Source organism: Hylobates moloch, unplaced genomic scaffold, assembly GCF_009828535.3.
Source record: "Hylobates moloch isolate HMO894 unplaced genomic scaffold, HMol_V3 SCAFFOLD_4, whole genome shotgun sequence".
Taxonomy (NCBI): domain Eukaryota; kingdom Metazoa; phylum Chordata; class Mammalia; order Primates; family Hylobatidae; genus Hylobates; species Hylobates moloch.
In genome coordinates, this window is record NW_026652279.1 from 57,338,572 (window position 1) to 57,353,042 (window position 14,471).

The window sequence follows — 14,471 nt, forward strand, 5'->3', positions numbered from 1 at the left end:
TGTGGCATCACCATGAGGCTCAAGACATGCAGATGGGGGTTGTATGGCCAAACCACAAACAGCAGGAGCAGTGCAAAATTAGCAGTTTGTTGGCATGTGTAGTAGGAATAAAAGGGAAACTGACACTGTCAGTTCTGGAAACTTAATATTGCAAAATAAATAATTAAAATAAATTAAAACCCCAAATGGAAAACAAGAACAACAAAACTTCAAGAAGAAACTTGATTGAGTGAGTCGCAGGACATCAGAAATATCTGGGATACATCTTCAAGAGCCCTAAGTCGTAAGTAAAGGCAGAGGCAAAGAAACAACGTAGCAGTAAATATTTAACAATAGAAGATCAAATACTGCTGTGGTTTTCAGAAATATCCAAAAATTTTCCCTCCCATAAGGACTGCGTTTAATTTAGAGGAGACATAGGGAAAGGTATCAAGTTGAGCAAAGCAAAAACATTATGGAGAAGAAAGAGAATAGGTTCAGATTTCAAGATACAAAATACCCAGGAGAGTGAGAATCCAGATATCACTGTACAGTAAAATAAACATCTAAAAGTAGGAAAATTGTTTCCGAAAACAAGGACTATATGGCTCTAGGAAACATAGAACAGGAGGTAAGAAAACACATTCCTGAATCTCTGGGAGACAAACAAGAGGTCACAAAAAGATATCATGGTTTGAGTTCTCCACTGTAACAATGTCATACAAAATGTAGAACCCAGAAAGTTAAAACAAGATAGTCTATCACCACCGCTTGTAGAGGAACCCTCTCCTAGTGATTGAGAAAAACACTTTAAAAAAATTGTAAAAAACTGAAATAGGACAAATGCATTAAATAAGACAAAAATTGTTTTAATACTAAAAGTTGTCATTCCTAATGGAATGTGACAATTATTAATATCAGGGCACTAAATAAACTAGTAACATCTGTTATTAAAAAACCCACTAAGTAATGAAAGGTAAAATAGACATGGACAAAAAGAAAAACAAAGAGAACAAAAACAGATTTTAATGTACTTCTCTCACACTAGACATAAACAATTAGGGTATATCAAACTCCATATTCCAATATAAGAACCTTCTTTACAAGGGCATGAAATCTGACCACATGGTAGAAGACAAAGAAAACTAGAATAAATTGCAACATTATGAATATTAGAAACAGTTTTTTCTGACCATGGTGCAACCACTGTGAGATATATCTGAATAGCATCAGAGGCTCATTTTCTTTCTCCTTTTAGAGGCTCAGAAGAGAGTTGGCTCAGTTTCAGTTGCCCTGAGGATATTCACGCAGAGGCAATATCTTTGGCTAATGTCAGTCTGGCTGGCATGCAAGGCTGCTCCCCCTGCCCTGAGGTCTTAGTATGAAGACTTTGGCTCTTGACTCGCAGAATCACTAACATCACTTCTGGGCCTTGAGATTCTTTTATCTGTCCTTTGTTACTTAGAGAATCTAAGTATTCCCCAATCCCTTTTAGGAAACTTCACAAACATTTTGTTGGATTGGAGCTCATAGTTGACCTTGGAGGCCTCTCAATTAGATATCCAGGCAGCTGGAACCTTGTTCCAAGTGCATTCAGCACAGTTGTGCTCAGCCTATACTGTGAAATGTCAAGTTCACAGAACTGTGTGTGGTCTGCTACTTCTCTGCTGGTTTGCTTCCCCCAGTAAACCCTACCTTATATTTGCATTGTGAGTTACTAGCAGTATGTATCTACGATTATCTGCCCCATGACAGCAACAAAATGAGAAATTAATAAAATATTTTTAAAAAGAAAGAAAAGTGGCTCTCTTGGAAGTGGGATAGTCAAAGTAAAGAATTCATAAAGTAAAAAAAGATTATTGCATTAGAAAACAAACATATAAAACTAATATATAAATTAAATATGGTTCACAGACATCAACCAAAAAGACAAACTATTTCAACCTAATTAAAGAGAAAGTAGAGAAAGAGCAGATATCTAGAAATAACAATGGAAAGGAAGAAATAACCCTTAAAGTGGATTAAATTTTGAAAAACTAATAAGAGTATTCATTGCACATTGCTAAGCAAACACAGTTGAAAACTTAGATGAAATGTAAGGTTTTCTAGGAAAATATAATTTCCCCAAAGTGATCCACTAAGGATAGAAACTCAAAACAGAAAATTGTCATACAAGTAGAGTTTTACATAAGTTTCTGTAAAACAAAGCATTAGGCCTTGGTAGGGTTAAATTTGACCAAACTTTTAAAGAAGCTCAACTAGACTAAATGTTCTTAAAAAATGCAGAGCATAAAAAGTAGAAAATACATTAAATTATTTTTTGTGAATCAAGTATAAAGTTAAGGCAAATATTTAATAAATGTTTTTTAACAAACTCGTGAATGTCATCGAACAATCTCAAACTATTAATAAATATAATTAAATATATCCTTTTTAAAACAATTCATCATGAGCCTGTGAAATTCATTCAGAAAAACAATTCTGACTTGACATAGAGGAATTTGTCAATGTGAGTTGTATTAATTTATCTAAGGAGAAAAATGTAAATATGTTCAGAGATGTTGAAAAAGTACTGAAGAAAATTCAACATTATTTTTAAAAAGCCCTAAAATACTGGATTTAATAATTTTCTTTTGAGAAAGGGTCTTACTCTGTCACCTAGGTTGTATAGCAGTGGCACTAACATGGTTCACTGCTGCAGCCTCAAACTTCTGTGCTCAAGTGATCCTCCCGCCTCAGCTTCCCAGTGTTGGGATTAAAGTTGTGCTACCATACCCAGCAATATATTTCTTAAATATCAAAAATATATAATGAAAGTCATCAATGTGCTTGGAGTAAAGACAGGTTTATTTCCTGCTGTAGTCAGAAACAAGTTAAAGATGTCCACTATTGCCACAACTATATAATAATATATGTTAGGGATAAAAGCAAACAAAATAAGCATGAGAAATGTATTTGAGGAACAAGGATTAGGAAGGAAGTATAATCATTATTTTTTCAGTTTAACATAATTGTGTAAACATATAACAAAGAATTTTTTAAAAACTACTTAAAGTAAAAGTAAAATAACTTGGGCAAATAGCAGGATATGAACTTAATATATAAAACAATGAATTTTGTATATCATATAATGCTAACTAAATGTATAAAACTATATGTAACTATATAACTATACACATATTTATAACTAATAGACAAAATAAATAAGAAGACTTCATTTTTATAGCCTATAGAGCCATATATATATATATGAGGGAGAGAGTCATACGCCTAAGAATGTGTATGACCTATCTAAGCAATATGTAAAACACTTTAGAAAGACATTAATTCATGGATAGAAGTATTAAACACTGTTAATGTGTCAATTTCCTGTAAGTTAATTTACAAATTTAACATGATCTTGATAACAATTACTGAAAAAAGCACAATGTGGGAGAGTTAGTCCTAACAGAATTATATATTAACCTTTTTTTTAATTAAAATAGTGTAGTTTTACTGGAAGAAGAGACAAACCAATGGAACAAGATAGGATGCCTACAAATAAATCAAAGTCATTTTAGAAATGTAATATATAAAATCAAGGCAGGCATTACAAATAAGTAGAAAAGCTGGACTTTTTAATAAATGTGAGTTGTTTTACTGGATAGCCATTTAAAAATAGCTACATGGAATCAACTCTAAAGCCATTAAGTGTAGAAAAACAAAGAGGAGGTTCAAGTTAGAAAAAGAAGCCCAACTAGACTGAATCAATCAAAAAATTTAGTAAAGCAGATTCATACAAGCTAAACACAGAAAAATAATAACTTTAAACTAAACTGAATACTAAAAAATAAAAACGGAAAATAATATTTTTAAGATGGTAAAAATTTGTAACCTTTAAAGATTAAATTTAGTATTGACCAAGGATCAATACAAATATAGCCAATAGTTCTACTAACTGATGGAAAACTAATCATAACAAGTGAAAAGCACATCCTAGGTTTACCATTTTCTTGTATGAGAAAATAGTATTGCTACAGTGATTCAACTAAATTTGAACACACTGTATCAATTTAAAATAATTCTAATTGAAATTCCCTCCTTTAAAAACAGCATTCATTTCTCTTTAAAGTTATATGGAAGGATAGATGCTGGCAAATAGTAAAGAAATATGTGAAGAAATAGAATGATGAATGGTTAGTGTCCTTTTCAGCTATCAGAACACAGATCTAAAAAGCTAGTGACCTGTGGAACTGACTATACAAACCAGAAATAGATCCCCTAAAATAAGATTCTAATATATAAGAAATGTAGTTTTTAATATATGGCAAAAGAATAGTTTATTTAGAAATAAAATAATATAGGTTATCCATTTGAAATATAGTAAAATTTGAGCAGCATTTAAACCAGTTACAAAATCAGTTCCAGATACATCGAAACAGGAAACAAAAATCAGTGAGGCATATTCCATGGTAGGGAACGCTAATTGCACAAAATTCATAAAAGAAAAATGAACATTTCACCATGTAGACATGAAAAGCCTTTGTGTGGCAAAATACACCATACATAGTGAGTATAAAGACTAGATATTTTAAAAGGTGCAATGACAATATCAAATAAATGTGCTATATTTATAATGAAAGTGATAGTCTATAATCTGTACATAGATATACAAGCCAATGCAAAGATGGGCAAATTACAGAGGAGTAACTGGTTAAGAAACATAAATAGATGCATAAAATCACTAGAATTTAAAAAAATGGAACTGAAATTAATAATGAGATATGTCTTTATATCTTCTAGTTTAGAAAAAAATTTACAATGAATGTAGTTAATAATGTAGGGGAAAATGCACTGTCATATACCCTTAATAGAAACTACAATTTTATACTTCTTTATGAAGGTATTCTTGCAAAATTTTTTAAGAATAAAACAATGCTTATTTCTTTAACACAAAAATCTCACTCGTGGAAACCTATCCTTTAGAAATAAATGCCCCAGTTGAAACGGTTATATATTCAAGGATTTTTGCCTATTATGGCTAAATCATTGAAATAAAATGGATGATTAGTGATGAGAAGTAATTAAATACATTGTATATTGCATATCCACAATGGAACAATATATAACTATTAACAAGAATGAATTAGGACTCAACAAGTAAACAGACTGGGCGTGGGGGTAGGTCAGATTTTGCAAAATCTTATAAAGAAAAGCAAAATGCAAAACCGCGTGTAAAATATAACTCTGGTTTGAAAAGAGTAATTATGACAAAACCTATTACAGTATACCTGTGTATAATAAGTCTATATCTAAATCTTATCTAGATAGTATGAACATGGGGGTAAATTAAGGAAGGATACCCACTAACTTATTAACCTGTATTATCTGAAAGAATTGAGAATGGGATTATGCAGGTGAATGGGGAAACTGTCAAATTAGTCATAATCTCATGCAGTAATTATGTGGTTAATACCAACATGTACACATTTTAAAAATGAGAAATAATTTTCTCAAAAAAAGAAAAATAAGTGGTCAACAGGTATATAAAAAATGCTCAACATCATTAATCATTAGGGAAATGGAAATCAAAACCAAATTCATCTCACCCGTTAAAATGGCTATTATAAAAAAGACAAAAAATTACAAATGCTGGCAAGGATGTGAAGAAAAGGGAACTCTTATACACTGTTAGTGGGAATAAAAATTAGTACAGATATTATGAAAAACAACATGGAGATTTCTCAAAAAACTAAAAATAGGACTAATTTGTTGAGATTTTTATCATAAAGGCACATTGAATTTTCTCTAGTGCTTTTTTTTTTTTACATCTATTGAGATAAACCTATGGCTTTTCTCCTTCATTCTGTTCATATGATGTACACATTTCTTGATTTGCATATGTTAAAACCATTCTTGCATCCCTGGGATAAACAGCAGTTCACCATGATGTATTAAATTTTTGGCATGTTGTTGGACTTAGTTTCCTAGTATTTCACTGAGGATTTTTGCATCTATATTTGTCAGAAATACTGGCCTGTAGTTTTCTATTTTTATTGTGTCCTTACCTGGTTTTGGTATCAGGATAATACTGGCAAGGTAAATAAGTTATGCAGAGTTCCCTCCTATTCAATTTTCTGGAATGGTTTAAGAAAAATTTTTTAAAATTTTTTTTAAAATTCTTTAAAATTTTGGAAGGACTCAGCATTAAAGCTATTCAGTCCTGGGCTTTTCTCTGTTGAAAGATTTTTTATTACTGATTCCATCTTGTTACTCATGATTAGTCTGTTCAATTTTTTGTTTCTTCCTGGTTCAATTCTGGTAGGTTATATGTGTCTAGGAGTTTTTCCATTTCTTCTAGGTTTTTGAATTTGTTAACATATGATTATCCATAATAGTTTCTAATATTCCTTTTTATTTCTGTAGGATCAGTAATTATGTCTCCTTTTTTTAATTTCTAATTTTATTTATTTGAGTCTTCTCTCTTTTTTCTTTGTAATTTTAATAGTAATTTGTCAATTTTGTTCATCTTTTCAAAAAATAATTTATTTTATTGATTCTTTGTACTATTTTATAGTCTCCACTTCACTTAGTTCTGCTCTAATTTTTTATATTTCTTTTTATCTCCTAAACTTTGCATTGGATTATTCTTACTTTTGTCGTTCCTTGAGGTGCATTGTTAGATTATTTAATTGAAATCTTTCTAATTTTTAACATAGGCCATTATTGCTATAAAATTCCCTCTTAGCACTACTTTTCCTTTATATTATAGGTTTGGGTATATTGTGTTTCCTTTTCCTTTTCATTTTATTCAAGAATTTTAAAAATTTCTTTCTTCTTTTTTTTTTTTTTTTTTTTTTTTGAGATGGAGTCTTGCTCCTTCACCCGAGCTGGAGTGCAGTGGTGCAGTCTCAGCTCACTGCAACCTCCGCCACCTGGGTTCAAGTGATTCTCCTGCCTCAGCCTCCAGAATAGCTGGGGTTAGAGGTGCAAATCACCATGCCCGATAAAATTTATTTCTTAATTTCTTCATTGACCCATTGGTCATTCAGGAGCATATTGTTTAATTTCCATGTATTTGTACAGTTTCTAAAATTTGTCTAGTTATGATTTCTAGTTCTAGTCTATGTAGTCTGAGAATATATTTGATGTAATTTCTGTTTTAAAAAATTGTTGAGACGTGTTTTGTGGCCTAATATATGATCTATCCTGGAGAATGTTCCATGTGCTTTTGAGAATAATGTGTATTCTGTAGCTGTTGGATGAAATGTTGTGTTAATATACGTTAGGTCCATTTGGCCTATAGTTTCGATTAGGTCCAATATTTCTTTGTTGAGTTGCTGTTTACATTTTCTGTCCAATGCTAAAAACAGGATGTTGTAGTCCACAACTATTATTGTATTAGAAACAATTTCTCCTTCAGCTTTAACAATACATGCTTATATACCTGGGTGTTCTAGTTTTAAGTGCATATATATTTACCATTATTAAATTATCTTGCTGAATTGACTTTTATCTATATAATGACTTTTTTGTCTTTTTTGTATTTTTGGGCTTAAATTTTGTTATATCTAAGTATAGCTATTCTCAGATGATTTTCATTTCCGTTTTTGTGCATTTTTTTTTACATTCCTCCACTTTCAGTCTATGTGTATCTTTACAGATGAAATGAGGTTTTGAGGGCAGCATGCAATTAGGTCTCGTTTTTTTCCTTAATCCTTTCAGCCAGTCCATAATTTTTAATTGTGGAATTTAAATTGTTTACATTCCAGTTTGTTATTGATAGGTAAAAACTGCTGTCATTTTGATATCTTTTTCTTTTTTTTGTTTTTTAATATGTAATTCTTTTATTTTGTAAAGGTAACAAAATATACAGAACAAAATTTTCCCTTTTTAAAACTAATGTTACAAATCCATATTATCACTTGTATATAAATACTATATAGCTGATCATTAATTAGGTGTATGAGTCCAACAACGTATTCTTCTAACTGTTAAGCAAAAAACAAAATCAATTTTTTTTCTTCAAATTTATCCGAGTGTCCTTGTACGCTGGTGACCATTGCGATCTCTGCCAGCTGCGTGGAGTGACGGGAGGAGAGAATCATTGTGTGTGCGCAAGAGTGCTTCAGACTCAATTTCCAAACTTTTTACCCCCAAAAGCTCGTAAATATAAAAAGATGGATCCTTCATATAAATTAAAAACAATAAATCAATTTGAGCTCATTTCAAATACAGAAAAAATATAGCACAGGTGTAACCCATGACGTGGTTTCCTTTAATGATACTGAATCTTGTATCACACTGGCCAGCATGAAGTTTGTTATTCAGACTTTGCAGGCATTTTCCTTAATTCAGTCAGTCCGGGTCCCAGCACAACACAGGAGGTGATTCGAGATAATCGCCAGAATCTGGCCTGCTTGGCACCATGACACAATCAGGGAAAACAAACCAGGGCGCCTCCACTGGTTCTCAGACCAGGACATTTCTCATGGGTAACTGCTTTTTAAAGGAACTGAGATCTGATGAGGAGGTTCCTAGACTTGGAGCACTAGACACAAGCGTGAGGAGGCTGGCGGTGAGGGCGGCAGCGCCCGCTGCAGAGCGTCTCTCTGCGCTCTGTCCTGGCCTGGCCGTTACATGGCCTCGAACTGGTCGATGCGCTGATTGGTGTTGCCCCGCCTGATCTGCCACAGCGTCTCATACTTGTCCCGACCTTGCCTCATGTTCTCATTGTGGATGATGTGATTATGAGTCCTCTTATTCTCATCTCTGGCCTGGGACAGCTCGCCGCTCAGCGTCTGCAGCGGCCGCTGCACGTGCTGGTTCTCCGCTTCGGTGATGTGTTTCTCCTCGTTGCGGTTATCCCGGATGCCCTCGCTAGGCAGCTCCGCGCTGTAGCCCGTGGGCTCAGAGCCCTGGTCCTGCAAGCTGTCTTGGACGTGGTAGCTCACCGGCTTCTATACGAGGGGCGGTGGGGGCTGGGGTGCCGTCATCACCAGGTGCAGCTCCTCCTTGGTCTTCACCAGGTCATCCTAGACTTCTCTGGCTCTGTGCTGCCATTCTTCAACTTCATCCTCCTTGCCTCAGTGCCTCTTTCAGGAGTGCGATCTTGGTGGTGTACTACGCAAGCTCCGCAGCCAGCTGCTCCTGGCTCTTTACTGATCCACCACCTGTCTCTCCAGCTCCTCCTTAGTTAATGGGTACAAACATATAGCTAAATAGAAGAAATAAGTTCTAATGTTTGATATCAGAGTACGGTGGCTATTGTTAATAATAATGCTTTATTTCCAAAGAGCTAGGAGAGAGAACTTGAAATGTTCTCAACACAGAAATGATAAACACTTGAGGTGATAGATAACCTAAATATCCTGACGATTATTACACATTCTATGCAATTAACAAAATATTTCATGTACTCCATAAAATGCGGAAATGTCATTCATTAATTTAAAAACATATATGAGATATTAAATATAGATCCAGATTTTTCTCAATTTCTTATTTTGGTCTGGTTCCTCATAAGCCCTTGTAGGGTGTTTTTTGCCACCTGGTTTTTCATTTCCTGATCAAAAGTACTTCCTACTTAGCATCTAGAAACAATCACATATATTTCTGTGCTATTTACTTTGAAATAGTCTGGTATAACAAACTTTGTTCCTTTTTTGTCTCAGTGTAGAAACTCAATTACTACTATCCATTGAAAAAAATCTATATATTCATTTTTTGAGCTAAAAATATAAAACTTCTTTCATACAAGTAATTTATAGATTTGTGTAAGTATCTGCTATGGTTAGGACATTTGACTTTCCAAGCCTCATGTTGGAATTCGATCCCCGGTGTTGGGAGTGGGTCCTAGTAGGAGGTGTTTGGATTATCGGAGTGGATCTCTCATGAATAGATTAATATATTTTCTGGGAGGTAGAGTGTTGAGTGAATTTTTGCTCAGCTAGTTCCTGTGAGAGCTGGTTGTTTAAGAGTCTAGCGCTTTTCTCCCCATCTCTCTGCTTTTAATGTGATCTCTGCACATGCTGGTTCCTCTTGGCCTTCCAGCATGAGTGAGAGCAGCCTGAAGCTCTCACTGGAAGCAGATGTTAGTGCCATTCTTCTTCTACAGCCTGCAGGACTGTGAGTCAAATAAATATATTTTCTTTAGAAATTACTCAGCCTCAAGTATTCCGTTACAGCAACACAAGTGGACCAAGACAGTACCACATACTTGCATTTTATAATTCCCACTTACAGCTATTTTTCTTGCTTCATCACATGGGAAAATTTTAATACTATACGGGTCTTAGAATTTGCAGATTAAAACTGGGGATATTCAGCTGAAATGCAAAGAATTCTCATATTCATTAAGGCAATGTCAGTATAAATGGGCTTAAATATTACTTTAAATGATTTCAATGCCTTTTTGAGCATATTGGACATCTAGAAAACAAAAGACCAGGCTCATTGTGTGAGCAACCATATTTCCCCAAATTCCAGGATGTTAAAAAGAGAAAAAACAGTTTGTCCAGAGCTGTGCTGCACTAATATAAAGCAATATATTTAGCCAGCTTCCTAATAAAGTAATGTGAATGATGTTATAATTAAACATTCTGTAGGGAAAAGAAAAATATGAATTGCTATTTTAATACATAATGCTAGAATTCATCATAGGCAGGAAATCATTTTGTAATTGGAAATAAATTTGTAAGTACTATCGAGTGTGAACTTAATCTCTGATATACAGAAGATGATCAAAACACAAAAAGATAGCTAAATTCTCTATACAATTAATCAATAAAAATGTACAGGAGTGAGGAGAGAAGAGAGTAAAGAGGTGGATGGAGAATCATGGAGAGAGTTGACAGTAAACCCATAGCAAGAGCCTGCCACTTTGGAAAAAGTTAACCAGTAAAAAATTCCAAATGGTGACCAAATCAAAGGGCATATGTAAAGAGCCTTTAATAAAAGTCACATTTTACATCCCAGGGTCACACTGTTAGCTATGTGACATCTGCTGTAACTGTGTACTGTAGTTTCTTCATGTGACGATACGTAGGAAGGGGCTGAAAAGTTTGAAGTTAATACTTCCTGGCATCCTCACAGAATGGTGTTTGAAATTTCCCATCCAAATTTGTGAAGGGAGGGACCACCTTTGAGAACTCCAATCTATTTTTATCAGCATAAAATAGAATTCCTGCATTCTTAACTTTAAAAATGGGATTCACATAACATTTAGGAAAATTTTAATACTTCAGGACATGTCTGAAACAGTTTTTAAATTTTACATATTTTAATTCATATTATTTCTCAATATTGAATTTAACATTCTTAATTTGGTATCAATTTAAATATTTAAAAATCTGCTATATTTTCTATATGGATTAGAAATAATTTGAAAATTTGCAAGGAGATTTTAATAAGGTATATTACATGATAATAAACAATAAATTTAGGGATGTATTCACAGTAATGCTCTAATTGTCTGAGTATCCTCAAATTCACCCTGAAACAAAAAGAAACTACAGAATGTATCTGAGTAACCAAAAGAGATTTTATGAAGCCCATGCCTTGAAATCTCATGTCCTTTCCTCATTGAAGGGCCCTCAAGACACCTATCGAGGACTATTAACTTTAATTATGTACACATCTAATAAACTTGATTATTGGTATTACCTTCCCGGAGCAGATATAACTATTTTAAAGTAAACTGTAAAGAGCAGGCTCAAGAGCCTGGAAACCATAGCTGGCTGGATCCATTTAGTGTAAAGCACTGTAACTCCTCCATTCACCTGCACCTCTGCTTCAAAGCCCCATAGGGCAGAACTACTTTCTTAAAATGTAACAAATTCGGCCAGGCGTGGGGGCTCACGCCTGTAATCCTAGCACTTTGGGAAGCCGAGGCGGATGGATCATCTGAGGCCAGGAGTTCGAGACCAGCCTGGCCAACAGGGTGAAACTCTGCCACTACTAAAAATACAAAAATTAGCTGCTCATGGTGGCTGGCACCAGTAATCCCACCTAGTTGGGAGGCTGAGGCAGGAGAATTGCTTGAATCTGGGAGGTGGAGGTTGCAGTGAGCCAAGATTGCACCATTGCACTCAAGCCTGGGTGACAAGGCAAGGCTCCAACTCAAAATAAATAAATAAATAAAAATTTTTTTAAAGTAACAAATTAAATTATTTACATTCTCTGTGGAGATCGCAACCAATGAAATATAAGGAAATAATCACTGTGACACTAATTTTCCATGTTAATTCTCCAAATATATTTATGCAATTTATTCTTCCAGCCCCAGCTATTTAATGGAATTGTTCCTATTTAGGTTCTTAAGAGATGAAAGAATGGTTGGTGCTAAATTAAAAATAAACGTTCTATACTTTTTTTTTGTTTGTTTGTTTTTTAAGAGACGGGTCTTGGTCTGATGTCCAGGCTGGAGTGCAGTGACGTGATTACAGCGATTATAGCTCACTGCAGCCTGGAACTCCTGGGCTCAAAAGATTCTCCCAATCATCTGCCTAATTTAGTTTATACATCGATGTTAGGTTGAGAAAGAAGAAAACTGGGTTTACAGTAGAGAACTTTTGGTTAAGTATGTATTATTTTTTGAATTCTTGCTTAATGTGACAATGAATTTTTTTTCCCCTATGTTCATAGGTTATAATTAGACTTAACTGGTTTTTCCATCCTTTTCTGAATGTTATAATAAAAAAATCTATCTGGAAACATGTTGAAACTATTTTACTTTGAATACATGATAGAAACTCTATACCTTTTTCATATTTTTTTTATATCTCTTACTTTTCCTGAACTCCAGTCCAATGGATGGCAATTTCCACTTGACTCTCCAACGTCATAGTAATCTTAACATTTCCAGATTTTAACAGACCAACACACCCAACTCACCCCCTTCTTCCAGTGACTCCTGATATTTTCCCAGTCTCTGTCAACATTTTCCAGTTTATCTAAATTTTTGGAGCCACTGTCACTCATCCCAGTCTTCCTCGGTGCCCCCCCATATCTAATCATTCATTATACTCTTTAGTAATTTTTTAGGAAAACTTAGACAATTTTTTCACCCTACTGCCTTCGTGTAGTTTTGGCTGCTCACAATTGGAAGGTTTTTATTGACTCAACCCCATACTAGCTCATTCAGACTGCAATTAGGCATTTCTCCCGGACTCTGCTGCCATTTTATTTTTTAAGCACTTCTTAAATAAAGTGAGATCTCCTCAAAAGCCTCCAATGTTCTAAGTCACCTATGTGGCCTTTTGTGTTCTCCATAGTCGAATCATACCTTAACATACGATCTTATTTTATCTCTGTCTTATAAAATATGAAAACTCGCTGTAGCTTTTTCAATTTCACACAGGTTCCTTCTGTTCTCTGAGTAGCCATTCTCCTTGAACTGTATCTGTTGGAACCACAGTTCTAATACATTTTTTTCAAGGCTTGGCTCACAACTAAAGTCTTCTACATCATTCTCTGGCCATTGTACCACATTACTCATCCTTTCCTACTCTGAACTTCTGTAGAACTCACGGCTTTATCACATATGTCACATTTTCTTTGAAAGGCTTTATTTTTATAGTTCAGGATAGAATACAAACTTCTTGAGGCAAGGACATGCCTATATGAATATGACAATAATACCAATCATATAACACTTATTGGGCTCTTATTATATTTGTCCTAAGAATATATATTATCTATTTATGTCTTACAAAACTCAGTAAGATGTTATAATTATTACCATTTCATAGATGAAGAGATGAGACACAAAGAGGTTTAGTAGAGTGTTTACAAGGTAGTACAAACACTGAGTGGCAGAAGCTACACATTTACGAAGTGTCTGACTTCTTTCCTTCTGCTCTAAACTACGACCTTAGGTTACGTTCTTATCTCTCATGTGCACAACACAGATCTCAACATAAAAGGCATGTTCCTCAACACATTTTTATAAAATGAATCAAAATCTGGAAATAATCAATAGTCAGTATTCTTTACATGTCTTTTATATTAAACTGCCTCTCACAATGAAACACCTTAAAACATCTGGCATTTGCCACTAACTTTGCTTCTTCACATCCTTACTCTTCCTTTCAGCTACATGAATAATTTTTCAATAGCCCAAACAATTTTCTTACTGTACGTTTAATGAAACCAGTAAAGCTAAAACATTCTGAGTGCTCAGCAGTGACAGTGTCAGTAAGCAATCAGTCTCCAACAGTTCACCTACCATGTTATGACTATTAGAGCTCAATTCAGCTCCTCATATGACTCTGCTTCCTAATTCTCTGCTGGAAAAGAAAGTCTGTAAGCCAAAAACAGAGCATCAAGAAAATAGTAAGAAAAACTGATGGAGATAGAAACGAGTTTTTCATCTATAAAAAAAGGATGAGCATATTTTTCATAGAAAAAAACAATACTGATCTTGGAACTTTTTTGATTGGTTACTTTTCAGCTTGCCTCATTTTCACCCTCTGCAAAATAGGTTTAACAGTATTTGTGCATTAGAGAAGGAC

At 34.2% G+C, this 14,471-nt stretch overlaps 1 pseudogene; it reads right to left on the reverse strand.

The window, feature by feature from the left end:
- Positions 1-7,999: 7,999 nt before the first annotated feature.
- On the reverse strand, positions 8,000-12,939 carry LOC116467426 (ezrin-like; annotated as a pseudogene).
- Positions 12,940-14,471: the final 1,532 nt, after the last annotated feature.